This window comes from Nomascus leucogenys, unplaced genomic scaffold (genome assembly GCF_006542625.1).
Source record: "Nomascus leucogenys isolate Asia unplaced genomic scaffold, Asia_NLE_v1 002071F_15693_qpd_obj, whole genome shotgun sequence".
Lineage (NCBI taxonomy): Eukaryota > Metazoa > Chordata > Mammalia > Primates > Hylobatidae > Nomascus > Nomascus leucogenys.
Window position 1 is genome coordinate 1 of NW_022096190.1, and position 15,742 is coordinate 15,742.

A 15,742-nucleotide genomic window follows, 5' to 3' on the forward strand; every position below is an offset into this window, starting at 1 on the left:
AATCCTAACCTGAGCAGAGAATCCTGTGAGGAGGCTCATCTGAAACCGGACACAGCGTCTGCAGCATTCCAAAACCAAAGGCCGTCTTGGCGGGATCATTTGCAGTTTGGGGACCATGTGTGCCACGTTTCTTCCATAGAGAGGCAACATCGAGCTGGCCCCTCCCTCGGCCCCCTGTCCTGGTCCACATCCCTTGCACAGTCAACATTGGGTCCTGAGTGCCTTCTCTCCACTCCCTTTCCCCCACAGTCCCCTCTTCCGGCCCCACCAATGTGTCTGCACTGGCCACCACCTCCAGCAGCATGCTGGTGCGCTGGAGCGAGGTCCCCGAGGCCGATCGCAACGGGCTCGTGCTGGGCTATAAGGTGAGTCCCGGGATCCCAGGAGGTGGGGTCCCTACGCTGGCCCCTCCAGCCTCTCCATCCAAGGGCCTTGTCCTTATCACCCTCTAGGTCTCTGCCTCCTAGAGTGGATACAGGGGATCTGCCTGGCATCCTAGCCTGTGGTCACCATGGCAACCACGAGTCATCCCTTGTGGGTGGGGAGGCACCCAGAGAGGACCCAGGGCCTAGGGCTGCTCCATCTCTCCCGGGAGGCCACGCTGGATGCCCCAGTTTTGCTTTTCATTATCTTTTAGAATCCCTTTTAAAGCTGTGCCTAGCCACATGGTCCAGCCCTGGTCTGGAAGTTGGGAGATGTGTGACACACAGCTGCTAGCTGTGTGACCTTGCATAAGTCACACCCCCTGTCTAGGGCTGTCTTCCCACCTGCATGCCCTCTCAGGAACCTTCTTGCTCTGTGACTGAGTCGTTTGTGTCCCCAGCCCTCCGGGTACACTAGCTTTGCAATTACCCTCAACCTTTGGGGCCAAGTCACTCCAAGGAGCCCAAGTCTACCCATCCCCTTCCTGGGGATGAGACTCGGGAAAAGTATAGACGGGTGAGACGCAGGCCTGAGGCCCTCACCCTGTGCTGGGCCCTGACAGGTGATGTATAAGGAGAAGGACTCGGACGCCCAGCCCGATTCTGGCTGGTGGAAGGCAACTCATCTCGCAGTGCCCAGCTCACCGGCTTGGGCAAATACGTGCTCTATGAGGTCCAGGTGCTGGCCTTCACACGCATCGGGGACGGCAGCCCCAGCCACCCTCCCATCCTGGGCGGACGCTGGATGATGGTGAGTCCATATCCCAGTGAGCTTGGGGAAGGCTGGGAGGAGCCGCCCTTCCTCCTGCCCATCTGGCCTTGCCCTTCTGGGGTCAGGCTCTGCCCCACGGGGAGCCATGGCCTCAGATGCCTCCTGTAGGGATGGGTCACCCGGAGCTACCAGCCCCGCTGCAGGGGATGCTAATTACAGCGGAGGCAGTTTGACGTCTGATTCAGTTTCTTGGTCTGTCTGCAAAACAAGTGTACAGAATAGGGACTTGCACCAGTTTTAATTTACTTTTCTTTTTTTGATACAGTATCACTCTGTCACCCAGGCTGGAGTGCAGTGGTGCGATCTTGGCCCACTACAACCTCCGCCTCCCGGGTTCAAACCATTCTCTTGCCTCAGCCTCCTGAGCAGCTGGGATTACAGGCGCTGGCCACCACACGCAGCTAATTGTTGTATTTTTAGTAGAGCTGGGGTTTCACCATGTTGGCCAGGCTGGTCTCGAACTCCTGACCTCAGGCAATCCACCCACCTCAGCCTCCCAACATGCTGGAATTACAGATGTGAGCCACTGCGCCCGGCCAGTTTTACTTTATTTTTCAACTGAGCAGGTTCACTTTGAGTAAAGGTCTGTGAAAGTGAAAGTATTTTTCCTGGACACACGAACCTCCTGGTCCTGTTTGCAAAAGAATGCCACCAGCGGGCTGCAGGCATTCATCCCTGTAGCAAAACTCCCCATCAGAAACAGCAATGCATCCCTTGCCCCCTCCTATCTCCCCGCACACGCCCCCACCTACTGCCCACCACAGACATCTGCAGGAGCCAGACCAGAGTGCAGAAGGAAGTCCAAATACCATATGTTTGCATATGCTAACGTTATTCATCAAGCTAATGAACTGTTAAATTAAATATGTTCTATCCTCCTGCCTTGACAGATATACCCTTAATGATCTGGAAGGCCAGGTTCAAGTTTAGAAATCTCAGGCTGGGCGTGGTGGCCCATGCCCGTAATCCTAGCACTTTAGGCAGCCAAGGCAGGCAGACCACTTGAGGTCAGGAGTTCGAGACCAGCCTGGCCAACATGGTAAAACCCTGTCTCTACCAAAAGTATAAAAATTAGCCAGGTGTAGTGGCACACACCTGTAGTCTCAGCTACTGGGAGGCTGAGGCAGGAGAATCGCTTGAATCCAGGAGGTGGAGCTTGCAGTGAGTCGAGATCATGCCACTGCACTCCAGCCTGGGCAACAGAGCGAGACTCGGTATCAAAAAAAAAAAAAAAAAGTTTGGAAATCTCAGACATCTTGTCATTCTGTGCTGCAATGCGGCAACACAGGAAGAGTGCCCCTCCCAGCCACCCTCCCCCACCCCCTGCCCCATTCTCTCCTCACCCTGTCCTTTGACCCACTCCATTCAATCTTCATTTCCACACCTGCAATATAGCTACCCTTGGCCTTCCCTGGAGCCAGGGGTGCATAGCCTACCCTCAGGAGAGTGGATGTGGGGACCAGGCCCATGCAGCCCCTGGAAGCATGCTTAGGCCTCTCTGGGCAGGGAATTCCAGGGTCCCAGGATTCCAGAGCAAGGTCTAGAGAGAGGAGTGGTGCAGGCTGGGGGTGGGCATTTCCCATTACCCCACGGCACTTCACCCCATGGGTGGAAGGAAATCAGAACAGGACCTTGTGAAGCACAGACGAATCCATCCAGGGCCCAACTCTGAGGGCAGCCCAGTTCTGGGGCGTGTATACAGACATGAGCAGGGGAAACTGGAGCCTCAGGTCCCTGCCAAATGATGCCTATTTTGAGGGCAGAAAGCCCCCTTGGTTCCATGTTCTTGCCCCTGGCTCCTAACACAGTATCAGGCACAGGGCAGTACTCCACAGAAATTCACTGAGCTGGGTGGCCCCTTCCCCCTCCACCCCGCCAGGCTGCTCTGCCCAAGCTGGCCCATCCCCAGCTGAGCGGCAGCCTCATGCGTCGGCCTCTTCTCCTTTGCCCCCTCCAGTCCCAGGACCACCCATGGGCATCCTGTTCCCAGAGGTGCGGACCACGTCTGTGCGGCTGATCTGGCAGCCCCCTGCTGCTCCCAATGGCATCATTCTTGGTAAGCCTTTGCCCTTCCCATGCCCCGGCTGCAGGAAGAAGAAGGAGGCATGAGCTGTAAAGGAGGCCACTTCATTACTGGCTAGAGGGAGAGTAGGTCCAGGGAGCCTCCACATCCCCTCTAGAATGGGACCTGAGTGTTAGCCCTCCTGTTAGAAGTTCCAGTGTGTAAGATAATCTTCCGGAGGGCAAGATCAGAGTTCAAGTCCCTTAAGAGTCATGGGTTGGGCCGGGCGCGGTGGCTCACGCTTGTAATCCCAGCGCTTTGGGAGGCCGAGGCAGGCAGATCACGAGGTCAGGAGATCGAGACCACGGTGAAACCCCGTCTCTACTAAAAATACAAAAAAAAAATTAGCCGGGCGTGGTGGCGGGCGCCTGTAGTCCCAGCTACTCGGAGAGGCTGAGGCAGGAGAATGGCGGGAACCCGGGAGGCGGAGCTTGCAGTGAGCCGAGATTGCACCACTGCACTCCAGCCTGGGCGACAGAGCGAGACTCCGTCTCAAAAAAAAAAAAGAGTCATGGGTTGGCTTTGCGTCCCCAAATGTCCCCAAACCCCCAGCCTGCCAGCCATCTGGTAAACCTTGGACGCTGTTCCTTAGCATGGCCAAGTGAGGGCACGCTGGCAGGCTCAGCACAGCTGGAAAAGAGTCTCAAGGCGCACAGGAGGGAGGCTACAGATGGGAAGCTTCATCTCACATTTAGGGTTCCCCCAGTACCCACACCCAGGGTTCCGGTCGGCAGCTGCATGAACTTGAGCAGGTCTACTCCCCTCTGCGGCCTCAGTCCCCTCACCTTTAAAATGGGGGCTTGGGCTGCCTGTACCTGTCCCAGGGTTCTAAGCCCTGACCTCACGCACCACCTGCCCTAGAGCAATGCCACATCCCTAATTCAGAGTGGAGGCAGGAAGGGCAAGTGCGTTAGCCCAGAAAGACCTGGGCTGGGATTCCAGCTCTATCACTTACCAGCGGGTGGTCTGGCCTCTCCAGGCCTCAGTTTCTTCACTTGCGGCTGTTACGGGGGGTCACAGACCCTGTGCATAGAGGGCCTCTCCATGCCACCCACGGTCCACCCTCCGCAGGTGGCAGCTGAAGACTGGAGAGTGACCCAGAGGCCTCAGGCAGACAGAGCACAGCCAAAGTGACCACGGCAAGGTGGCCATGTGCAGACACAGCTGTGGCTTTGGACGGAACAACCCTTCCCGGGGCCCTAGGGGCAGCTTGCCTTGCTTGCCATAATAGCCATGTGCTTCCTTCCCACAGCTTACCAGAATCACACACCGGCTCAACACCAACCACAAGCCAACACCGCCACTGGTGGAGGTGCTGGCCCCAGCGCCCGGCAGTACACAGCCACGGGCCTCAAGCCAGAGTCTGTCTACCTGTTCCGCATCACGGCCCAGACCGCAAGGGCTGGGGAGAGGCTGCCGAGGCCTTGGTGGTACCACCGAGAAGAGAGGTGACTGCCCACGGGGGCCGGGAAGGCCTGGGGGGCAGCTGAGGGGGGGCCAGTCAGTGCTCTGAGCTGCTCCTAGTGGATGGCTGGTATGAGCCGCAGTGCCTGGGTGAGAATGGAAGGTGGGCTCCAATCTCTGAAGTCAAAGTCAGCGAGGGGTCTAGTAGACTCCAGAGATGAGCTGCAAGTTCACTCCCAAGGACCCTACTCTGGTCTGGTCTTCTAAAGGGGAAGTCTGTGGCCAGGCTCAGTGGCTCACGCTGTAATCCCAGCACTTTGGGAGGCCGAGGCGGTGGATCACTTGAGGTCAGGAGTTTGAGACCAGCCTGACTGACATGGCGAAACCCCGTCTCTACTAAAATACAAAAATTAGCCAGGCGTGATGGCGCACACCTGTAATCCCAGCTACTCAGGAAGCTGAGACACGAGAATCACTTGAACCCAGGAGACAGAGGGTTGCAATGAGCCAAGATCGCACCACTGCACTCAGCCTGGGTGACAGAACAAGACTCTGTCTAAATTAATTAATTAATTAATTAAGGGAGGGTTAGTGACCATCTTCCCTCTCCCCTCCCGCTCGCAGCCCTGGCCTTGTCAACACAGATGGGCGCAGGATCAGGGCTGCTGCCGGGAGCTCCAGCTGCCACTGCACTGCTGCCCTGAGCTGGCACCTTGCCTGACCTTGGGCTCCCCAAAAGCAAGCCCTGGGACCCCGACTGGCCTGAAAATATTAGAAAATATTAGAAAATACTCTCAACCTGGGCCACATAGTGAGACCCCATCTCTACAGAACGTAAAAATATTAGCCATAGGCTGGGCGTGGTGGCTCACACCTGTAATCCCAGCACTTTGGAAGGCCGAGGGAGGCAGATCACCTGAGGTGGGAAGTTCAAGACCAGCCTGGCCAACAGGGTGAAACCTTGTCCCTACTAAAAATACAAAAATTAGCTGGCATGGTGGCACACATCAGTAACCCTAGCTACTTGGGAGGCTGAGGCAAGAGAATAGCTTGAACCTGGGAGGCAGAGGTTGCAGTGAGCTGAGATCACACCACTGCACCTCAGCCTGGGCTACAGAGCGAGACTGTCTCAAAATAAAATAAATAAATATTAGCCAGGTGTGGTGGGGTACATCTGTAGTCCCAGCCATTCAAGAGGCTGAGGTAGAAGGATTGCTTGAATCAAGGAGTTTGAGGGTGCAGTGAGCTATGATCGTGCCACTGCACTCCAGCCTGGGCAGCAGATACAGACCCTGTCTGTATTTTAAATAAATAAAGAAAGGAAGGAGGGGAGGGGGAGGGAAGGGAGGAAAGGGGAGAGGAGAGGGGAAGGAAGGAGAGGGGAGGGGAGGGGAAAGAAGGAAGGGAGGGAGAAAGAAGGAAGGAGGGAGGGAAAAGGAAGGGAGGAGGGAGAAGGAAGAGAGGGAGGGAGAAAAGAGAGGGAGAAAGAAAAGGAAAGGAGGAAAGGAAGGGAGGGAGGAAAAGAAGGAAGGAACGGAGGGAGGGAGGGAGGAAGGGAAGAAGAAAATGTACTCAGGAAAAACAGTACAGTGCTTCTCAACTGGGGACTTCTTTGGCCCCAGGGGACACTGGACATGTCTGGAGACATGTTGTTTGTCACAGTGTGGGGGTGCTACTGGCATCAAGTGGGTGGAAGCCAGGGACACTGCTGAGCATCCTGCAGTGCACGGGATGCCCCGCCACAGAGTCATCTGTTCCGAATTGCAGTACTGCTGAGTTTGAGAAGCCCTGCAGGAGGGGCGGGGCAGTGAGGCTGGGGAGAGAAGGAAGCCAAGCTAGGGCCTGGAATGAAGCAAGGCTTCTCGCAGGGAAACAGCCTCATCCCGCTCAATCGGGGACTGCGCAGGGCCCGGCTCAGCCTCGTTTCAGGCAGGAGCAAAGGAGCTGGGTGGGTGTTTGTCCTCCTCACCGTCAGTCCTTGCTTATGGCTGCCCTGAGGAGCTGTAAATCCCAGGCCCTGGGGCTCTAGGAGCCTGAGGGTGGGCCTCTGACCCGGAGAGGGGTGCTCGCTGTACCCAGGTGTGAGAACCTGCAAGGATCCTGCGTGCATGGAATTGGGATGGGAAGGGGATGCCAGGGCCTGAGCCCAGATCACCTCCTTTCGTCCCTCGAGAAAGTCCAGCCCCTCCACCACGGCTTGGCCTACTCACCTGCTCCTCCCCCTTCTGCCACTCCCAGTCCGCCCGCAGCCCCCAGCAGACCAATGGTGCAGCAGGAGGATGTGAGAGCGCGCAGCGTGCTGCTGTCCTGGGAGCCGGGGAGCGATGGGCTCTCCCCTGTGCGCTATTACACCATCCAGACCGCGAGCTGCCCAGCGGCAGGTGGGCACTGCACTCGGCCTCCGTGAGCCACAACACCTCCAGCTTCATTGTGGACAGGTAAGGCTCGGGTCCATGCCAGCATCCCACCACCCCTCTCCCTGCCAGGACCAGCGGTGCTCCTCCACTGGGTAGGGGGCCTTCTGAAACACCTCCAGCCTGCCCCCAGCTCTCCTCCTACATGCACCACCTGGGCGGCCTCCGTGTCCACTCTCACCCTCCCGAATTCGCTCTGTCCTGCTTTGCCTCACTCTGTTCCCTCTGGAACCCTGTTAGGTTGCCTCTTAATTTTCTATTTCTGGAGCCTAGAAGTCCCCCTTTAGTGAAGTGCCTGTCATCCTTCATTAGTGATTCTTCCAGCTGAGCGGCATCTTCCTCTCCAGCTTTAATAGGGGAGTGGAGCGTCACTCCGAAATTCTGGCTTCAATTTAATTCCGAATGGGTTGTATTTTTTATATTCCGGTTGATGTGACCGGGAGTTTTGAGCAATACTTTCTTCCCCACCTCTCCCACCCCCCATAAATCTAAAAGAGAGACGTTTGCTCCCAGAGGAAATGAGGCTTACAGAGATGAAGTACTGCTTAACTCTTGAAAACCTCAGCTCTTCCCTCATTTACTACATTTAAAAAAGAGAGGCCAGGAGCAGTGGCTCATGCCTGGAATCCCAGCACTTTCGGAGGCCGAGGCGGGAGGATCACTTGAGGTCAGGAGTTTGAAACCAGTCTGGCCAACGTGGTGAAACCCTGTCTCTACTAAAATACAAAAATTAGCTGGCTGTGGTAGCACGTGCCTGTAATCCCAGCTGCTCGGGAGGCTGAGGCACGAGAATTGCTTGAACCTGGGAGGCGGAGGTTGCAGTGAGCCAAGATGGCACCACTGCACTCCAGCCTGGGCGACAGAGTGAGAATGTGTCTCAACAACAACAAAAAAAGATTCCATCTCAAACAAAAAAAAAAAAAAAAAAGAAAGAGATGGCAGTTTGTTAGGGGCAGGGGAGGAGTTTGTTCCCAGTGGAGGTATTGGTGCTTTTGTGACTGCATGGTGCTCTGAAGTGGGAAGCTGCAGACATTTCCTTCTCGGGAAGCTATGGCTTACAACTGGGGCTAAAGGCACCCAAGCTGGCATGGGCTGGAGGACCTGGTCTAGGTGCTTGGGACCCCTGGGACCGGGTCCCAGTTCGTCCTCTGTGTAGCAAAGCTCATTTCTGAGCCTCAGTGTGCCCTTCTGTGTAGTGGGCTGGCACCCCGCCCCCTTTCCCAAGCAGGGCAGACCAGGGAGACTCCTTGGTGGGGCATGGGGCGAGGCCTTTAAGGAGCACCTTGGCGCATTGGCCCTATTTCCCCCCACAGGCTGAAGCCCTTCACGTCCTACAAGTTCCGAGTGAAGGCGACCAATGACATTGGCGACAGCGAGTTCAGCGAGGAGTCGGAGTCACTGACCACCCTGCAGGCCGGTCAGTACCCCTTCCCCAGCAGTCTCCCTCTCGTCCCACTGGCTGCTTCCTGGGCACGGGGCATTTTCTTCTGGGGGGAGGGCCCACTGGGCCCTTCAGCTCCAGGGTAGGGTCTCAGGGAGGTTTGGGCCACAGACACCTTTGCCAAGGGCTCAGGGTCCCAGGCCCAGCCTGGCCTGTGGCGCATTCCTTCCTTGTGTCCCACAAGCTGCCAGCGAGCAGGACGGGAGTTCTCAGCAGCAGCAGAAGTGATCTATGGCTCTGAGGGGCAGAGTTGAGGGGGCTCTGGGACCCTTGGGTTTGGGCTGAGTCAGCTCACAGTCCCTCCCTCCCTCCCCTTTACACCAGCCCTTTGTTCTGCAGAAGTCAGGCCAGCAGGCATGGAGGGCGATGCAAGCTGGACTTGCCCTGTGGTCCAGTATTAGCAGAATCTGGTCCCAGTGGGCTCCTGGGGGACTTGAAGCTGCGGCCCCCAGAACCTACCTGTCTGCTTCTCTCCACAGCCCCCGACGAAGCACCCACCATCCTCTCCGTGACGCCCCACACCACCACCTCTGTGCTAATCCGATGGCAGGTACGGCCCAGCAGGCAGGAAAGCTCCATGAAGACCCAGACGAGCTTGCTCTGAGACTGGGAAAGCCAGCAGTCCCCACCAGGGCTGCATGGAGCCCCCAGGTTCTCTGCCCCAGAGCACCTGGGAAGCCATGAGAAATCCAGGCATGTGCATGTCACAGAACACGCCATGGCCTGGGGAAGACCATGGGCAAACCTCAGCGACCAGGCTGCTCATGGGTCCTGCCCCGCAGGGCCCTCCTGTGCCCTCTGAAGTTCAGCCTTGGCTCAGCAGGTCACCCACATGAGAGGGACCCCTGGCAAAACCCCATCTCTACTCAAAGTTCAAAGCACTGAACTGCCGTCACCACTTCTCCAGATCAAGGGCAGGCACTCCCCTTCAGCCATCTGCCACCCCACAAAGGGAAAGCCTCGAAGACAAAGCCAGGAGGGTCCCCCAGCCGGAGACACACAGCCTCAAGGAGAGGACGCTCCCGTAGATGAACATGACTTAGTGCACCTGTGACCGGGACGAGGCTGGAGCAACATGGCGGAGGGGGCAGGGAGGTGCCCGCGGCAGCCGGGGAAGTCATTAAGGAGCTAATAAAGGCTGAGCTGTTTCAGCAGGGTTTTGGTTTTTTGGGGTTTGGGTTTTGTTTTGTTTTCAGACAGAGTCTTGCTCTGTCGCCCAGGCTGGAGTACAGTGGCCCGATCTCAGCTCACTGCAACCTCCACCTCCCGGCTTCACATGATTCTCTTTCCTCAGCCTTCCCAGCAGAACTACAGGCACATGCCACCACACCCAGCTAATTTTTATTCTTAGTAGAGACAGGGTTTTGCCACGTTGGCCAGGTTGGTCAGTCCATTCTTTATGAGCAATATCATTAAGAAGTGGTTCCCACCTTCTCCCGAAGCCTGTTCTCCAGCTAAGCTGTAGATGGGAGAGGAAGCAAAGGAGAACTTGATGAAGGGGTGAGGGGCGCACTCACCCTTGCATGTACTAAGAGTAGGAGAGGCTCAGCTTGCAGGAAACACCAGGAAGTGTTATCCAGGTGCTAAGGCAGGGACCAGCAGTCCTGGGGAGGCTGGTGATCAGGTGAGGGCAGCCCTTGAAGACAAAGGAGCTGAACCAGGAGTGGCTCTAGGAAAACAGCTTTGTGCTCAGGCCCCAATGATGCCATGTGATCTTGGGAAAGTTCCTTAATATCTCTGAGCCTCAGTTTCCTGCTTGGGGAAAAGGCAATTACTGATTCCTGCCCTTCCTTCCTTCCAAAGAATGCTGCAGGGATGAAATGGCCTCATCAGAAGTGCTTTGTAAATTTAAAATGCCCAATATTATCTTGATTTATTTTCCTGGTTAAAACACAGTCCCTGCTCTGTGGCTGCTCTGAGGCATGATGAGAGAGTGTGGGGTGGAGTGGGTGGTGGTCCAGGTCCCCTCCCCATGCCCTACTCCCTTCCCTGCAGCCACCAGCAGAGGACAAGATCAATGGCATCCTCCTGGGCTTCCGGATCCGATACCGGGAGCTGCTGTATGAAGGACTGAGGGGCTTCACGATTCGAGGCATCAACAACCCAGGGGCCACATGGGCCGAGCTTACCCGTGAGTGACACTTGGGAGCCAGAGGAATTGGTGGGATGGGGGCGGTCACCCTCACCTTCCCGCTCTGGAGCTCTCAGCTTCCTGGAACCACTCTAACCTGAAACCCTGCCTCCCTTCTCCATGTGTGCCTCTCCCTCTTCCCATCCCATTCATTCATTCACTGAATATTTACTGAGCACCTTCTATGGGCTCCAAGTCACTGTGGGGCACACCAATGATCAAGATAGACGGGGTCCCTGCCCTCTTGGAGTTGCACACTGGAGGAGGAGCCAGGCGAGCCAGGAAGGAAACATTCTAGGAGGACCTAAAGCCAGGGCCAGGCAAGGCTTCCCGGGCACCAGCAGTGGCGCTAACACGGAAGGATGATGCCAAGTTAACCAGGACAAAGGGACAGGGACAGCCCGGTGCATGAGAAGGAGCACCCCTGCCCTTGAGGGACCAGAAGCCTCACCTGGTCACACCCCAAGAGCAGTAGTCCTGGCCCCTCTTTTCCTGGGGGAAGTCACTGCCCTGCCTGTCCTGGGGATCCAGCCTGCCCCCTGGAGCGAAGGAAGGAAAGCGGGGAGCCCAGGTGGAAATGCCAGGGAGAGCCGATGCCCAGGAGATCACAGCAAGGGAAAGACGTGTTTGGACTTTTGTGTTAGGAGCCACTTTGGTGGCGTGAGGATGATGGCTTGGCCATGGTGGGAGGATGGGGAGCCAGAGGCAGGTGCCCAGACAGAGGCTGTTGCAGTCACATAGCAAGAGAGCACGAGGTTGGAACCGAGGCCAGTATGGGAGATGATACGTGATGGGTGCAGATGCTCCAGGACTCGAGGTTTTTTTTGTTTTCGTTTTTGTTTTTTTTAGACAGAGTCTTGCTCTGTTGCCCAGGCTGGAGTGTAGCGGTGCCATCTCAGCTCACTGCAACCTCCACTTCCTGGGTTCAAGTGATTCTTGTGCCTCAGCCTCCCAGGTAGCTGGGACTACAGGCATGTGCCACTACGCTGCTAATTTTTTGTTGTTGTTATCTTTAGTAGAGATGGGGTTTCACCACGTTGGCCAGGCTGCTCTTGAACTCCTGACCTTAAGTGACCTGCCCGCTTTGGCCTCCCAAAGTGCTGGGATTACAGGCGTGAGCCACTGTACCTGGCCTGTTTTTGATTTTTCAAAGTAAATCAGTCACTCACATAATAATTATTTAGTATTCCACATTGGCAGACAGTTAGGTGCATTTATGACAGTTAAGAGCTTTAGACAAAATGCTGCAAAGTGGTGCAACCGATAAAATATTTTATAGCACAGCAGATAGCAACAATAATTAGGACACCTTGGTACATAATGAAAGAAAAAACTGAGGTTTTCCGTGTGGCTCAAAGCTGATGTTCATATAGACCTTCGGCTTGTTTGGGTCTGAAGTGCTTGCGTTCACCTAAGATTTGGACTCAGACCACTAGAGATTTTTATAAAGAGCCTCCTTCCCTAATATCCTCTGTCCACCCACCTGGGACTCCATGACTGATTCGTAGTAGAAGACAGCAGCAGGCAGCAGTACCCCAGAGGACTGGGTACTCAGGTGGGTGTGGGACACTCACCCAAACAGACTAGCAGGAGAGGGGTCAGTTTAAGAGCCTCTCCTTTTTTTTTTTTTTTTTTTTTTTCCACTCTTGTTGCCTAAGCTGGAGTGCAATGGCACCATCTCAGCTCACTGCAACCTCCGCCTCCCAGGTTCAAGCGATTCTCCTGCCTGAGGCCTCCTGAGTAGCTGGGATTAAAGGCGCACACTACCACGCCCAGCTAATTTTTTGTATTTTTAGTAGAAACGGGGTTTCACCATGTTAGCCAGGCTGGTCTCGAACTCCTGACCTCAGGTGATCCACCTGCCTCGGCCTTCCGAAGTGCTGGGATTACAGGCATGGGTCACTGCACCCGGCATTTTTTTTTTTTGAGACAGAGCCTTGCTCTGTTGCCTAGGCTAGAATGTGGCAGGATCTCGGCTCACTGCAACGTCTGCCTCCCAGGTTCAAGCGATTCTCCTGCCCCAGCCTCCCAAGTAGCTGGAAACTACAGGCATGCACCACTACGCCCAGCTAATTTTTGTGTTTTTAGTAGAGACTGGGTTTCACTGTGCTGGCCAGGCTGGTCTCGAACTCCTGACCTCAGGTGATCCACCCACCTTGGCTTCCCAAAGTGCTGAGATTACAGGCATGAGCCACTGTGCCCGGCCCAGCCTCTTCATTTTCACGTTTCCTCCCTTAGTTCTCTCAAGCCTTTCGTGCCTTGTCTTCTAGTGAGTTAGCAGACAACAAAATGATGAGCATGTAGCAAAGGAATATTAATAGAAAAACTCTGAAGTAGCTGATCCAACAGCTTGCGTTTTTGGTGGACTTTTTTCTTTCTTTTTTTTTTTTTTGCCCGCATTCGCTTGTGGTTGGGATTTTATATTGCCTGTGTATAATACAGTCATATTTCCTAGTAGTAAAATTGTTTCTGGTTCATATGAGGAAATTAACGACTCCGGTATTTCATGCTGGTTTCCAGGAGCTCTGCCCTGAAACAAGGAAGAGAGTTGGGGTGAGAGGGTCCCCCAGAGATGTCCCTAGAGATGCTGGGCTACAAAGAGTTCATGTCACCTTGGGCCAGTGCCACACCAGGGTGGGGGCAGACACTGTCCAGGGAGCCTCCAGCCTCCCCCGCCCCCACTGTACTGTTATCCTGGCCCATAACTCAGCATTGGAAATTTGGAAACACTTCCTGTCTGTTCACCCCGTCGGCCCCGCCTGGCCGGGGTTTCTTTGTGGGGTGGGGATGTGTGAGCACTAACCTCCTCTGTCTGCTGTCTCCCTCTGCGCCCCTGCCCCGGCACCCCCACCCCATAGCCATGTACTCCATGCGGAACCTGAGCCGGCCCAGCCTCACGCAGTACGAGCTGGACAGTAAGTCTCCTTGCATGGTGGCTTCATCGCGGGCCCAGGCCTCGCAGGGGATTGGGAGCGGGGCCTCCTCCAGAGGCCTGATCACAGGCTGAGGGGGTGTGCCCACCCCAGGGGGCTTAAGGAATGGGACTAACCTGAACACAAGTGATAACCCTAAACACACGGAAAAGTAGGCCGATGACAGGGAAAGTCTCCTTCAAGCCTGCCCTCTGTCAGGTGTGGGCTGGAAAAGGGAAGTCTGTAACCCTGTGCTCCGCTGGGTCAGGGGACAGTGACAGCAGGGCCGCAGCAGGAGCTGTTGGACGCTGCTGGGTAGGTGGGCAGGTGTCCACGTGGCTGCTGCCCCATCTAGTCCTATCGAAGGCACTTCTCGGCCCGGCTGGGTCTCACAGTTTGGCCCCACACCTGGAGGGAGGTAACAGCAGTTTTAGTCACCTGCTTCTGTCGTCCTCCCATGCACTAGGCATGTTCTTGCTGCTTGCGCGCCCCAGCCCTTGATCTTTCTCTAAAGCCCCAGCCATGGTTCTTCCTGAGACCCAGGGCCTTAGGCAAAAGGGTTTCATGCTCAGGAGAAAATAGCACTAGTTTAAGGCTAAATTCTCTTCCTCCTTCCTCCGTCAACCAATGGCCAACACAGGCTGCATAGGCAGCTAGGCAAGGGTGACACCCCTCTCACAACCCTGTTGAAGGGTAGACTCCACCCAGGGGAAGGGAGCAGGGGCGGGAAACCCAGAGAGAAGAGTGGAGAGGGTGGGAGAAACTTTCGGCCACAGGGGACAGTGACTGCGCCCGTTTCTTGCAGCTGCGTCCCATTCCCAAGTTCTGCCAGGCATTCTCAGCCAAGCACCTCAAACTTGGCAGAAACATCAGGTTTCTTAGTCCAGAATTCACATCCGATGCGCCCCTCCCCCCTGGAGCTGAGCCCCGCTGTGTAAAGAGTTGGTGGATGGGGACTCTGGGTGGATGGGGACTCTGGGCATCTGTCACGGTGGGGAAAGAGGACAGGCTGGGGTTAGGGGTGACTCTATGGCCAGGCATGCCCAGAACAGCTTTGGTTTACCCAAAGCTGTTGTCCCAGTGTAAATATTCATAGTGGTTTTCAGTCTCAAAAGTGTCCAGTTGAACAATAAAATGTACGGCCACCCTAGGCCAAGAGGCCAACCAGCATCGCCCGATGTCCAGATTGGCACAGAGAGTCCCCTGGGGGCCCCGCCTCTCACCTCCTTCTTCCTGCACCTTCACAGAGGGGACTAGAATGGGGGGCTGCCTCATTCCTCCCCCTGCAGCCTCTGCCCTCCCTGGGGGCACCTTCCCAGCAGGGACGGTGACCTCAGTGTGCTTCTCCTCCGCCACTCTCCCCCACAGACCTGAACAAGCATAGGCGGTATGAGATACGGATGAGCGTGTACAATGCTGTGGGCGAGGGGCCCTCCAGCCCCCCGCAGGAGGTCTTTGTCGGGGAGGCAGGTGAGCAGCGCCGCCCTGTCGGCCCCAGCATGCCTTTCCCAGCCCACCCAGTTCAGCTGGAAGAGACGGGATCTGGGCTCCCCATCCCGCCCAGCCCACCTCCCCTCCCAGGTTTACTCGAATGCTCACTGCCTACCCTGCACGCCCTCCAGTGCCCACAGCAGCACCTCGTAACGTGGTCGTCCACGGCCACGGCCACACAGCTGGACGTGACTTCGGAGCCACCTCCGCTGGACAGCCAGAATGGAGACATCCAGGGGTACAAGGTAGGGTGCCCTCGGGCAGAGCAAAGGGGTGCATGGATGAGGAGCCAGGTCGGGGGCTGAGGAGTGAGTCGTATGTGGGAGGCAGGCAGGTCCCCAGGCCCTCCATTCATCCAGCCAGCTCCCCGGCCCTTCAGCTCTGCCATACACCTGCCGCCTTGGCTGTTTGGGCTCCAGTTCGCAGAAATATTGTACAGCTGAAGCTGAACCACATCCATACCTCCAGCATCCTGAGGGCAGGCTGAGCTTAGGTGCAAGAAACTCTAGCCATCCTCGGCTTGTACCATCTCTGAGCAGCACACACATCCCTCCCCACCAACCCCAGCCCCATACATAACTTAAGACCCTCCAAGGGGCTTTTGGCCCCATAATTACAATATTGATATTAATCATATAGCCAATTAGCAAAGCATCACTGCCTCATATTTGGAAATCTCTGTTTAAAAATCAT

At 55.9% G+C, this 15,742-nt stretch overlaps 1 pseudogene; it reads left to right on the forward strand.

The window, feature by feature from the left end:
* The first annotated feature begins 249 nt into the window (after positions 1–249).
* LOC115833845 lies at positions 250–15,294 on the forward strand (annotated as a pseudogene).
* Positions 15,295–15,742: the final 448 nt, after the last annotated feature.